This window comes from Dermacentor silvarum, chromosome 9 (assembly GCF_013339745.2).
Source record: "Dermacentor silvarum isolate Dsil-2018 chromosome 9, BIME_Dsil_1.4, whole genome shotgun sequence".
NCBI lineage: Eukaryota > Metazoa > Arthropoda > Arachnida > Ixodida > Ixodidae > Dermacentor > Dermacentor silvarum.
Window position 1 is genome coordinate 71,868,558 of NC_051162.1, and position 13,900 is coordinate 71,882,457.

Below are 13,900 nucleotides of genomic sequence, written 5' to 3' on the forward strand. Positions count from 1 at the left end.
ATATGGGGACGGATTACCAGCGAAGTTGGTTAGGCAGCATGCATTATGAATTCATACTTTTTCATGCAAGTATCGCACTCTCATACCCCACAACCTTCGCATCTGCTGCAGCCGCGCTGGCACCGACGCGCGTAACGTTATAGCCACAGAAGCGCAGGCCACATGCACGGACGCCGTCACCATACTCGTTCCCCCTCTCTCCCTACCCGTCAGCAGTGCTGCAACGCCGCAGCCACAATCTTTCCCCTCTTCCTTACCCGTCTCCATTCCTGTCCACGCGCCGTGTCCCCGATGCGCAGGTAAGCCGCCGAAGGTACCCCCCTGGGAACGCATGCGTGGAGGCATACGGGGGCTAGAGGTAAGTAGCTTTGCTCTGAAAAATGTAACTCCCATCCACGCTGTGAAAGAAGTGGGACAGCCAAGCTGTAAATGACACCTAGAAGGATTACCCTTTGCGACGTCGCTTGAAATTAGTCGTATGTAATTTACCTAATTATTAGTCTGAGTCGTTTCAACGGCCTGCTTCTTGGCTTGCGCCGCTACATCCTGCACCACCACAGAGCGGACCAGAGACAAAAAAATGCACTTAACCACACTTTCGCCCCGCATCGTATTCACGCTGCTATTCAGGAGTCCTCAATATACGTGGCCTTTCCATAGCACTGTCACAACACAAATCAGTTGCTAGGCAGGTTTTTTTCTTACATACAAAATTGTAGCAACGTCACTCGCTGCTTCGTATGCTACAGTTGCCGCTTCCCGGTAACTGCAGCTTGTGCAACCGTAATCTTTACATGGAAACGCTTGCGACGAACGCTATGCGCAAAGCGACATTACTGGCTCTTTTTTTTTTTTTCTGCGCGCGGTCGGCGCCGCCGCTGCAGTAGGGCGCGGTGGCGTGCCCCATCTGGTGGCGTTACAAGGAACCTAGCGGTGCACGCGTTGCGCGTCTCGCGCTGATAGCTTGAGTTTTTACCCACGGACACGACAAATGCATAGGGTGTACAGGAACACTGCTTCGCTGTAAACACGAATAACAGCGAGTGCCAGAGGTAAAGCGAGGGTTGGTTCCCGAGTAATCCCGGAGTAGCAGTGAAATGGCTTAGAAAACCCAACAGCGATGCCATACCCGGCCGTCGGTACGCACAACTGGACGCCGACGACGGTGGAGCTGGAGCAGCATAGAAGAACACTCTTGGCATATACTGACGACTATAAAAATACCGAGGTCGGATGCAGTGAAGAGTTTGGAAAGGCTCGCATGAAATTCAATTTGCACGGTCGAATGCCTCCACGACAAAATGATTTATATAACAAAGCATTGATTAAATTCAGGTCGCATTATTATCGCTTATAGTCTTTGGAAACTGTACTAGAATGAAGACCACAACAACAAATTTGCTTGTATCAAACAAGAGTTTAGGCGTCCGCGGCGGATGGTTTGTTGCTCTATATCGAACGCCATTTCAAACAGCATACGACGCAGCACCAACGACGCACTTGTCGATTGTGCTGATGCCCTATAGCGAGTGCTACTGTATTGCTGCAATGCATGTTTCTGGCATGTTTTTTTTTTCACAACCATAGCATACGTACGAATTCAATAGAAAAATTAAAATAACCAAAACTAGCGCATCGCTTCATCGCAGACATATACAGTATTCGTGGAAACGCCATCACTCATGTGGAAACTTCATATGCATTAGACATGTGCCATTAGACATATGCCATCTGTGTAACGTAGGTATCCTTTTTGTATGGGCCATCTTAAATATAAACCCATTGGCAAGTCTAGCACTCTGCTAGCGGCTAGTCAGCATGATCTACAGTTTACTTCGCACACTTGCAATTCTTTGGGTAAATGCAGCAGCGGATAAAAATTTTTGGCCAAAGCTAACGTCTACAGAGAGTTACGACCTAAGAAAAGTGAGTTATATATATATAGGAACTTTTTATACAGGTTAAGACAGACATTCCATGTCTTCAGCATATGTGGCAAACTTTTGGTGTAATGAGCATTTGTAGCACGATTTTCTACCCATATCCTCTCAACATTTCTTTCTCGAACCATTACTTATTGTCTAAGAGGCTAAATGTGCTCCGCCATGTTCTCAAAGCCAAATTACTTACAAAGCCTATAGCTTTATTTGACTACAGTGCTGTTCGGCGATCTTTAAGAAATTATCTCTAAATAATAAATCAAGGTCGTGGCCATTTAGAGTGTATTCGGTGCAGTGGGGTGGTGGCGGCTGCGGTGGCGGCTGCGTACGGCGCGCCCGCGACGTCTCTATTTGCCATGGGGACAGAGTCGGCGAGTGTTACGTATAGCTTCGTATGCGCTGTGCTCTTGCCGCTGATCTCGCGCTGAAGAGAGGGGCAGCCCGAAGGTCAATTCGCTCACTGCTGCTGCCACGCTTCTAACTCCTGCGTCCTGACAGCGAGCGTGCACGGTCGTCGAGTGAACTGGTTTCATGTTTGCGTGTGTGCGCATGACACCATGCTTGGTAATTTAGTTTGAAAGTGAATATTTACGAGTGCATATGGTCGATAAAACTACTATCCTTAATTCGTATAGCTGTATACTAATTTGCTATTGCAATCCATGCTTCGCCTTTCCGGCGAAACTGCGACTTTTTAATGCGAAAGCATTATGGGCCCCATCTTTGCGAAATTCCGGCGTTGTCGTCGGCGGCGCTAGTGATGGTATCGAAAATGGCCGACCGCGCAAAGAGCCAAAACACATAAAATGCTCGGATAGACGTCAAATTTTTCAGGGAGGTTCCTGTAAAAAATAAATAACGGCTTTGAAAAGAAAAATTGGGACAATTCGGTCCGGGTAGGATACCAATCACGACCTACAGCGTGTCGATGACTGACTAAGCTTAAGTAGTCCTAACCATGCTTAGCTAGACTTGGCCAGGCTCAGCTTGGCTAGTTCACAGGGGTATGTGCTATTGGGCTTGGACTCTTTCTGCACTGCCGCTTAGATCGGCCAACATTTTTGGATTCAGCAGTCACATTACACCCTGCTTAAGCAGCTTCATTGGTAAAATAAGTGCTGTAATGCTCACGCCGCAGTTTACAAAAGCAGAACACACATGGAATTCTACCCAGTGCCCGGCAAAATCTCCTTATTTAGCCCACCTAGGCTCCGTTTCGCTAGGCACCCCTGCCAGTTGGCCGATTGCCAGCGCCAGGTATCAAATCATTGTCATTCAAAAAGATGGATTTGTTGATTTTACAGTGGCCTTTGGCTACAAATGGAAGTCGAAAGAGCTAAATTGAAATATTGCCTCTATAACAAAAAACATATATTTGGGTGTTGCGTATATCTTGTGTTTAATTACGCTCTGGTGGTTCCTTCGGTAGGTCAGCAAAGAATCTGTTAGAGATCATTTGTTACAGATTGTTAGAGCTTTTTGTGCAGCGTCAACAGTGCTCATCACTCCCATCCAAGTTCACTTTATTGTCGCCTTGTGTACAAGACGCACATGGTACCTGCCGTTATTAAATATTTACCTACCTGTGGGCAACTTCCAAGTTACTGCTAGGGACAGACATGTGTATTTAATCGAAACAAGCAAGCATGTAGGGCGTCTGGCCATACTCGCGCTAGCCTGAAAGAGCTTCTGCTAAAGGTGTGAAGTGTACTATTATTAGGTGCGAAGCACCTTATGCGCCTGGGCTGTCGGCGTCTCCTGTGGTCGTCGTCGTCGTAGTCACGGCAAGCAAGTAGCTCGTGCTCGCGCTCGGCACGCGCTCAGCGTCCCGCCTGCCGAGCGCTCCCGTTCTCGTCGTCTTCCACAGCTGGCTGCGTTGCCGATCATCATTCCAGCATACAGAGAGAGAGAGAGAAATAAACTTTTATTTTCCGAAACGGTAATCCGAGTCAGGACCCCGTTCACCCTAGGTGGGAGGATTCCTTATTCCAGGAACCCTCTGGCTTGGGCTGCCTCCTTGGCCCGGGCGCCAAGACTGCGTTGATCGTCCAGGTCGTTAAAAGAAAGCTTCGCCTCCCACGTTTCAGTGGTGGTAGAGAAGTGCGCTGAGTTGGGTTGCTTCTCGTGTCTTGTGTCGTCTTGTTGAGCTTGTGAGCTGGGGTCTGGGGATGTGTCACGCAGTGGGCAATCCTGGACCATGTGTTGCAGGGTGTCTGGGACGTCACAGTATGAGCCCAATACGCGGTGCATCACTGCATGCTTTGAACGTCCCCAGGTTCCACGTTAGTGGAGCTGCATTTTGCTCAAAGGGTGATTTCACACTTACGCATAAAATTTACTTCACCACTCAAACCGAGCTTAGGACTTAACTCCAGCTAACTGTAATAAGTAATGAAATTTGAAACAGTAAGAAAGGCGTCCGTACTGGTGATTTTTTTTTTTGAAGTTGATCAAGCTGTTTCCTCATGATTGTTAGCAGTGGCTTGTGGTCAGTCAGCACAGTTTTGTGTCTCTCAAAAATATACTATAGAATTTGCATAGTGAGAATACAATAGCAAGCATCTCTTTCTTTATCTGCGCATATCGCACTTCAATAGAAGTGAGTGTGCTGCTTGGAAATGCAATTCGCTCTTCCTATTGTAGGAGCGCAGCTTCTAAACCGCTTTCGCTGGCATTCGCACTGCACTACAAGTGGTTTCTATGGGTCATAATATGCCAATACTTCTGCTTCAGCAAGAAGGTTTTTGGCTTCTTGAAATGCCCTGGCGTGTTAATCCTTCCAGTCGCACGCTTCACCTTTGACTGTTAGCTTCCTCAGTGGCTTGGTTCCTTTTTAGATTCTTGGTAGGAAACGTGTGAAGTCAGTTGACCACTACCACAAAAGCGTTGAATGCCGTAGACATCATTGGGCGGTGGCATTTCTCGTGTGGCTTTGGCCTTATCAGGGTCAACGCTTAGTCCCTAATTTGTAGCAAGTGGTTAAGTGTCAGATTTGTACGGTGAAGTTTACTTTTTCAAGCGAAGCTTGTATACGCAAGCCTGCACCGGCGATGTAACGCTAAAATTACGTCGGCTAAAGCTCCGGCTCTAGCGGCGGCTCGCTGGCGCTGGAGCGTGAGTCATGAGGCACGCGGTGCCATCTGCGTAGGCGCGCGCTCACGCCACGTGCGCAGCCAATCAGAGCCGTTTCGCTTCCGGCGGTGGAGGAAAAGGGTTTAGCGCGCTCTGCGCCCGCTGCGTTTCTGTTCACTGGCGCTGAGCCGTGCTCCCTCAAGGGCTGCATAAGATTGCGCTACCCTTTCCTTTTTTCGAAGTCTCAAATAAATGTCAGTAGAGCGGGGGAATGCCACCGCAGCCCTCGGAACATGTTCCTAGAGATTCTGATGCTCTACGTGTTAAGTGACGTATATGACGGGTGCAGCGACTGCCGATTGGTTCGTTGCACAGGTATTCCTTTTTCTGCGCAACCTTTTCCAAACTCTAGTATGGTATAAAATACTTGCGCTGAGATCATGTTGTTCTTTATATATGCCTATGAAAGCTTTCCTAGAAATTCAAAGATGTTCTTATCCCTGTCTTGATGTATCAACGCAATTTAAAACAATACGTGAAATACCGTGCAGACATATGTAACAACAAGATGTAAATTCAATATGCGGAAAGAGCGCTATTTACTGATAGCTGCATGTGTCTTTATGCTCGAAAGTTTTCTAATTACCCTTCATTGTCGTTGAAATAATTCGAGCTGCTCCTCCGTGACATTTGCAGTTTTTGAACACATCGACCAGTGTGTGGACCGTGTTGGCTATATCTAAGGGTGAATGCAAGGTGGATAAAATAGTGAATGTCACAACGAGAAGAGCTTTGTTTCGCAGAAGTTATGTCGAAGACAATAAAAGGTAACACTTTTCTCAACGTGAATACAGGCCCAAGTGAATGTGCCTAAAATCTGCTATCGTAATCTTTTCTGCCCACAGCAACAATACCCTAAAAATTAGAGGTAAATTTTTGAATCGGACGCGGAAGCCTGGCCCGAATAGTATGAATCTCTCTTCAAGTGAGTGTCCTCAGGCCATCTCTTTTTGACTTTCGTTGTAATTTTTCATTGCTTCCATTAGTGGTACCACAAAAGTTCAAAAGAAAAATAAAGGTTACTTTTAGAATTCATAAATAAGCAACAAGAGACAATTTCTAAATATTCAATAGTAGCCAATATATCACAAAACGTACTATGTCTTGCAAGGAAGGAATTGATTATAAGAGGTACTTCCAGTCCTCATAAGTCCAAGGGATAAGTGAGATGCTGGCAAGCATTTTGCCACATGTTTGTACGAATACCTGAATAAATATGAGGGTAAGAAAATTAGATCAGGAAGAAGTTGCGGGATGTGATAATATACTTTAGTGTGTCTTCTCGTTAGAGGCCATGCATTCATAAACTATTTGTATTGCGAGAATGAACTACACATATGTTAAGTGCACCGTCGTATGAAATGCCTGCGAAGTCTCTCTATTCGTGCTTGGTGAACACCCTGTATTTTCGTTTTGCTGCAGAAACCACACAAGGTTCCAAAGGCCCGTGTTTGCCATAAATGCTAAAGAAATCTATTTAACATATGCCACTGACCTTCCTTATGAGAATGTTAGAAGAGATAATAAAAACGCACAAATTGTAAATGCACTTTCCTAATTATTTTCCTTGTGTCTCTTGACTCAAGTTGCTCATTTTTATGAGGGTGTCAGTCATCCGAGCACCCCAGAACATTTATGACAGTATTTTTTTCTTATGTAGAGTAGAAATTATGTAGAGGTTTCAGACTATTTAGAAGCCTAATGAGAAACCTCAGGGAAATGACAATGCCGGTGTTCTGATTTCGACGTTGCCTCAACAGATCATTTAATATTGTCTTCAATGCGTTTTTTTTTTCGCAATAAGCAAAAGACTGCAAACTTCATTTCGCAATATTGAAGAAGCAATATCTCTGCCTGTTACCGTATGTTTCGGAGCCTTTATTATTGTATTCAACAATAGAAATATTTACTTGGCAGTGCAGAACTCCTTCGCTGAATCTAATGAATTACATTGCTTTACTGATTATCCTCCCTTCCACCTCACTATAGATGTTTTTTCTTTTTAAGTCGTGGTTTTGTTTTGATTATATTTTTTTCTAGAGAACGTTTTTCATTACACCCAAATTTTAAAGTTTAACTTCCATATTTTCAATTCACCTATCCTTCATCCAGTTAATATACCTACTCGAGTCATGCCCAACCTTCCTCTGTGAATATACGCCACGACCAGTCAGGTCAGCAACAACTCTCTGTGCGAGGTTTCGTAATTTTGAAACGCGTTTTCACCCGTCATGCTAATGACTATGACTTCGACCATCAAACTTTAGCCTTTTCCTTCACTTAGTACCCACGTCCGAACCCATTTCAGTGGTTTTTGAGTGTTATTATTTTATGCCCAGTCATTGTCATTTTTGCCCAGTCATGCTCATGACTATTACTTCTACCATGACACTTTAGTGTTTACTTCAATTAGTCCCTACGTCCGAACCCCTTCAATTAGTTTTTGAGTGTTATGCGTCTTTCGCTGAGACAATAGCATTTTTGCAGAGTATCGTCATGATTATGACTTCTACCATTATCCTTTAGTGTTTCCTTCACTTAGTACCCACGTCCGAACCTATTTCAGTGGATCTTGAGTGTTATTCTTTTTATGCTGAGTCATTGTCATTTTTGCTGAGTCATGCTCATGACCATGACATCTACCATCATCCTTTAGTGTTTCTTTCACTTTGTATCCACGTCGGAACCATTTAGCGGCTTTTGAGTGTTCATCTTTTTTCGCGGGGTCATTGTCATGACCTGCATGACATGCATGTCATGACATTTAGGTCATGACCTATCATTTATGTTCGTCATACGCTCTTGTAATACTGTGCCAATTTTGGTACACACCAAGTTTACGAAACGATCATGAGAGCACAAAGACGTAGGCGGCTAGATAAAGAGATAGATAGGTACTGATTAAGTGCAAATGTTTGCCAAGAAAAAACTTCGCATTTAAAACTGTTCGTTAGCGCCTGTGTTTCAACCATTGTTTGGCGCCCAGAGACCGGGCCGGGCAACTAGGCTTAGAGGAGCCACGCCGCGCACCGGCAGTGGGGCGCCAAGTGTAGCATCCCCAATAATGGCGACAATAATAATTCAGGCTACATGTCCAGACACAACCGGCCGCCCCCGTATCTGAGTCACAAGACCCCCCCACCCCCCAAATAAAAAACCTAATGTCATCATGCAGAGCTGGTTATGCCAGAGCCATGCAGTAATAGCACTCTGTCGCTTAGGCAACATTAGATATCAGCTCCTCCTATTAGAAGGACCTGGTACCTTACCAGACCAGATTTATCATAATTTCTGCATCGTCTCCAGAAGCAATTCACGCTCCGGCTGTTTTAGTCAAAAACGACTCGATCATCTGCCTGAACATAGCTCAAATGTGACGTCTTATCTGGAAATAAGTACTCCTGAGCGCCAGAGAAAACACGGGGAATGCGGGAGATGGAAATTCAAGACGATGAGCCACACTAGACAAAGGTGAGAGCAGCAGCCAACGTTCGATAAGTGGACGACAACGTTTCGACAAGAGGCCTTGGTCCTGCACTGCAGGACCAAGACCTCTCCTGCATTTTCCAATTACTCATGTTTTGAGCAAGCTGATGCGAACGTGCGCCTGCAAATTTTGTGAATTCATCACCCCACCTAATTTTCTGCCATCCTCGACTGCGCTTCCCTTTCTTGGCACCTATTCTGTAACTCCAATGCTCCACAGGTCATCTACCGTATGCACTGCATGGCCTGCCCAGCTGCATTTTTTATCCTATAATTTGAAGTAAAATATAGGCTATCCCCGGTTGCTCTCTGATCGACACCACTCTCTTCCTGCCTCTTAACATTACGCCTAACCGTTTTCGTTCCATCACTCCTTGAGCAGTCCTTAACTTGTTCTCGGGCATTAAATGTGACCGCCTTCAAATAAGACATTTAAACAATGGCCCCTAAAGCACTAACAAAAAAAAAAAAATTAAGAGCCCTTCCGCTACTGTGAAAAGCGAAGCGGTGACTATGGCGGGTATGCTGTAGGGAATATTGCCCTCACGATGAGAATTGGTGTATCGTCGTTGGGCATCACTCAACCGAACACGTCTATCACGAACGTTTCTATGTCTTTCGTAGGCGTTGCAGTGGGAACGTACACATTCGCGATCACCGAACCGTCAAAGCGTTTTATTAAAGACGGCTACACCAATCGAGGTGCGCACAGAAGCGCTAACCTGCTCACGTGGTCACCAGGGTGAGCTACGTCACGTAATGAAGAAGCAAACGTAAGATTCGGTGAAAACCGCGGTATAATGCACACTTTCTTACAATCCTTAGTTTGAAAACACCGCCAACCCTGCGTTTTCATACGGCTCCACAAGGTTGCGCGATGTGTCTGAAATTGTTGTGCACTACACTTCCGGTTTCCTACGGGCGCAATCTCCTGGAACCTAGCCTATAACAGCTTAGCTGTAAAAAGTAATTTTTGAATAGTTAATTAGTATTCTGACGCTCGCGTTGTTAGCGGCAAAGCATGTCCACCTCGCCTAGGAAAACGTCTGCAAGAACACCACTTTCGCTGCGTTTATAGGTTTTGTGTCAAAAATCTGTATTCTCTACGAAAACACCCTGTGTACACATACCTATACATAAGCCCGCGAATACACGCAATATCGCCGCTCGAGCGGCCGTTCGACGCACTTTGCGTGTATTCGCGGGAATCTTTCACGCTCGGAGAGCACGTATTGCGCACCAGAAAGCTGCATCTGGAGTTTTTCATGTCGTTCTACAATTTTCTCATTGACACTTTTTATCTAATTATAATAATTGTGAAGTTTATTATTAATCAATACTAATTACCTAAGTAAGCGGACTGCAAAAAATTATCTGAGGATCTCCAAGTGACAGCAAGCAACATTACCTTGGTTCGGTTCAGCTACGTAGCATTCGCATATCTTTAATGCTTGGCTAAAATTAAGTGAAACAACCTGTATATATATGCACACCAGCCTTTGTCGACGTATTTACATATATACCGGGTGTTTCAGGTGTTTCAGGTATACCGGGTGTTTCAAAATTCTTTAAAGGTTGCCTGTGGCAGATTGCACAATTCTAATTTATGAGCGGGTCTACTCGAAAAGGTGGACATTACTTGCACAATAAACTGAGATGCATAATCGAATAATTAATGGAAATTCACAAATTAGGTTTTTAACTAATTACCTGATGGCCTATATTGCAATTTACAAATTGTAGCCGTGGAGTTTGCAAGGCGGATCCACTTGGAACGAATTCTCGGGATGATAACAGTTTCGAGATTATAATTCCGGAATTTGGCGGAGAAATGCATTGGCGTTCCAGTTAGTTTCTTAACAAAACGTTGCTTTATGCATTGAGGCACAAAATTAACTGTAACGCCAATGCATTTTTCCGCAAAGTTCGAGAATTATTATCTCGAAGCTGATTCCATCCCTAGAATTCGTTCCAATTGGATCCGCCTTGCGAACTTCCCGGTTAGAATTTGTAAATTGCAATATGGACAATCAGGTAATTAGTTAAAAACCTAATTAGTGAATTTTTGATGATTAGTCGATTATGCATTTCAATTTTTTGTGCAGGTAATGTCCACCTCTTCGAGTAGACCAGCTCATTAACTAGAATTGGGCTATCTGCCACAGGCAACCTTAAATAAATATTGAAAGTGTTCACTGAAACACCCTGCATACACACACACACACACACACACACACATATATATATATATATATATATATATATATGTGTGTGTGTGTGTGTGTGTGTGTGTGTGTGTGTGTGTGTGTGTGTGTGTGTGTGTGTTTGTGTGTGTGAAGTGAGGATCCGGTAGTTCAACAGGAACTTGTAGGTTGAGGACGCACATACGAAATAAACGATACTTTATTTCCTACGTTTCGGCCGGAGTCCGGCCTTCATCAGGGAATATATATACTTCGACGAACGCTGGTCTAAATGACTTTAGATTGCTTACTTTGTCGTGACAAGTGGCTTCCCGCACTGAGCCTAATTGCGCATGCACCATTAACCCCCAACTACGCCCCGTACTGTTTCATACATCTTGCTCAAATATTTATTTACTTCTTATAGATCACGTACCTTTGGGAATAGAACTATTAGTGAAGGAAGATGCGAAAGAAACGTGCGGTATATTTCTCACAGCACCTGTGGAATCACGTGGAGGTAAGTATTCTCGACAACAATAAATTATTCTACGAGAGGGAAAGCGTAGCCTTAGAAGCTTCTGCCTGCAGTCGTCGGCAAGCGTAAGCAATAACAATATTTCACGGCTAAGGGGCCTCACTTTAGAGCAATATGCGTAATCCTATAAAGGTCATTAGTGTATACCGTATACAAATGATCTTCCCCTTGTTTTTTTTTCTTTCTTTTCCTTTCTTTTTTTAGCACGAAAGTGTTTTATGGCGGGTTTCACGAGTTATTACCGGCAACGCATGTAACGGATGTGACGGCGCCAACTAGGTGCTGTGAAGCGAAGTACTGCATCGTGGCCCTAACGAGCGCCGACCATGAGCGTTTCGGTAGTGTTACGTCTCCGGACAGCAACGCGCATTCTTTGTGTGTTGCCCCCGGGGCAGCCCCTTTCATCAGCGCCGTCCAGACGGCGGCACTGCCTGACACCGACCATGACCAGCTGACCATCACCGAAATGACACTGATTGATGCGAGGGGCCAACTTCCTGGAATTACTATACCATGGGAACGGCGAGGATCTCGGTTTCTCACATGGCCAAGCAGTTGCGGCGAATGCGAGAGCGAGCGTGCAACATTGGTGGCGGGGGCCAGCGGAACGGTGCCACGTCATGGTCGGGATAATGCGAACGGCCGACGACTGTGACTGGCTGAGACACAGTGATCAGTTTCCCTAGTCTGGTCACCCAGGGAAGAATATTTCTTTATTAGCGGAAACATTTGGTGTCTTGCGGGGTCCTGACGTGTTCTGATATGTTCTCCGACATGCAGTGAGGCAGACAGTCAAAGTGCTCCTGCATGAACTGGGCTTATATAGCTGGAGTGTCTGTACTATTGTAGAATAAACCGTTTTTCGCTCCCTCCTACTCGCCGGACGTACTCATCCCTATGGCTGAAGTATCACCGGGCTATAAACTCTACCCAGAGTCCCAACAAACGGATGGCAACAGTGAGATGGATCCTAGCCAATGCCAATGACCAACTTCTGGTTCGCGAATAACTCGATGACAGCCGCAAGATGTAACCTGCCGCAACGCCAGTCGCCAGCAACTGATTCACGAGCGACTGTATGACAGCGGGAACATCAAACCTGCTTCCACCGTCAATCGCCAACAACTGGTTGGCGAGCAACTGGATGCGTTTGCGTCATCGGATCGTTTAGCCTAGATTCGTTGAAAACCAATTTAACTTACACAACTGCCTATAATGATACTGTCGTTGTAGCGTGTCTCAACAGAAAGCAGCTTTCAGCATAGATCTGAACCGGCTACTGAAGCCATACCTCATACTTGTGTAGGAGTAATTGGGACGTAGAGACCTACCAGAATGCTAATCAGTTAAACGCGACTCAGGATTTACGTCTTCATCCAACTGATTCGATGTGGTGGGGAACTTAGGGACGGGGTGCTACTGCGGTGGATAGATATTTGGTTTCTGCTATATTTTCCAGCCTTCAAGTTCTCTTGGGAAAATAGAATTGAACCGCTGGTAGCTTTTTTTTTACTTGCGCGGTAATTTGTGCGGCCTAATTCCTAAAGTAGTGACCATGGATCCCATGAGTTTGACGAAAGCTAACTTGTTGCGATTATGTGAAGAGCTCGACGTAGAAGTAGATGAGGATAGGTTAGAAGATGAAATTAGAGCCATTTTAGAAAGCAACAGTGATGAGGAATACTTTGAATACTTCGGCAACCTAATTCTAAAACAACAGGAACAGGAAGCAATTAAGCATGAGAAAGAGTTCAAAAGACAGGACTTGGATTAGGCAACAAAATGAAGAGATAGAAGCTTTTACTCAAGAGATTGAAAGATTGGAACAGGGTTTTGAAGTGGAGCAGCAGAAATGTCAGGCACCTATACAAGTGGCACACGGAAGGTTCGAAGATGCAGCACGCACGGTTCTACCAATGGTAGGAAGAGAGGAAGAGGAATTCCTATGAGCATAAATGTACGTTCATAGGTGATTCCAGATACGTAGACCGTGGCCTAGTTGTTGAGGAGCCCGTTAATGGGGACATGATTGAGCGCGACGAAATACTTTGCCAGTGAAATGCTAGAGAAGCAGCTAGGCCAGCTGTGGACGATTTGACACAGTTATTCAGAGAGTACGTCGCGAAAGTAGCTCTTGCAGAAGTAGTCCGAAGTGACACAAACTCGTTAGACAAGAGCTCCAGTGTGGAATCCACACGGTCAGGGAAGTGCTCTAAAGCACAATGTAGGCAGCGCAGTGCATTCCCTTATAAAAATGACTATTGAAATGTTGTTGGCATATTGTTGAGGAATTGTTGACACAATATCCTTTCAATAATGTATCAATAGTTATTGAACGTACACAACAATACATCAACAATAAAGTTGTTGAGCGCTTCACAACAGTACAGTCATTGACTAATTGTTGTTGACATATTGTTGAATAATGTTGAGTACTATTGAGAATTTTGAGCAATATTGACATTAAATATATATCTGAAACACACACATGTAGACGTGTATGTGTTTTACACATATATATTGTTTTATTGTTCACTTAATCACCACTAAATATATATAGTGTCACATAACTTGAACCAAATGCCTATCTCTCGAGTCGTAACTGGGGGAGCTTGAGGCAA

The 13,900-nt window shown here is 44.7% G+C and overlaps 1 long non-coding RNA gene across 3 annotated transcripts; it reads left to right on the forward strand.

The window, feature by feature from the left end:
* The first annotated feature begins 149 nt into the window (after positions 1-149).
* Positions 150-11,268, forward strand: LOC125940029 (uncharacterized). Of its 3 annotated transcripts, none has more exons than XR_007463250.1 (4): positions 150-299; positions 5,709-5,839; positions 5,918-5,997; positions 11,169-11,268. It is a non-coding gene; the product is annotated as an uncharacterized LOC125940029 (long non-coding RNA). The 3 variants fall into 3 exon arrangements; XR_007463249.1 differs by having other exon boundaries at positions 231-358; XR_007463251.1 differs by lacking the exon at positions 150-299 and adding an exon at positions 1,790-1,926.
* Positions 11,269-13,900: the final 2,632 nt, after the last annotated feature.